Consider the following 794-nt stretch of genomic DNA (forward strand, 5'->3'; position numbering starts at 1 on the left):
CTTCTTTCCTTTAATAGCTTACACTCATTTCCCTCTTAGCAGATTTGTCCATACTTTTTTTTTTTTTTGGTCTGAAATGCTCTGACTCTGGATCTTTAAATGACTTTTTTAGTCATATCAGTCTTACATTAGATATACCTCCTCAGCGAGGCATTTCTCTAATGAACAAATTCAACTTAGCTCTCTCCCGCCCCTTCTTCACAGTCATTGCTTCTCGCATCACCCCGACTTCCTTTCATCCTAGAATTTATCACTACTGGAAATTATATTGTTCATTTATTCGTTTAGTTTTTCAAAAAAAATTTCAGATGCCCTGCTTCCTCTCACCTAGCACACATACATTAGAGTGTACGCTCAGGTGAACAGGGGTACTAGCGTTTTGTTCAGCACCTGACACATACTAGACATAGAATAAATGTTTATCTCCATTGTTTAAATTTGGCACTATCATTCCGTAAGTTGATTTTAAAGTTCTTTCATCTTAGAAATGTTATTCTGAAACCCCAGGCAGATTTAACCAGAAGTCAATGAAGGAAAAATAAACTTATGGATTATTTCTTTGATCAGATTACACCACTAAAAAATGAAATAATATTCAGCTACTTATTTAAAAAAAATTGGGTAATTGGTAAGATCTTTAGGAAGAACTGACTGTTCATTCATTAAAACTCTCATATTGTGTTACCCTTTACCATCCTTTTAAAAAAGCATGTTATAATCTTTCTGGAATTTTAAAATATATCAGGGTTTCCACATTTTTGTGGTTGATGTTTTCTATGTCTAGTAGAAGTGCA

This window comes from Pteropus medius, unplaced genomic scaffold (assembly GCF_902729225.1).
Source record: "Pteropus medius unplaced genomic scaffold, Ma_sr-lr_union100, whole genome shotgun sequence".
NCBI classification, from domain to species: domain Eukaryota; kingdom Metazoa; phylum Chordata; class Mammalia; order Chiroptera; family Pteropodidae; genus Pteropus; species Pteropus medius.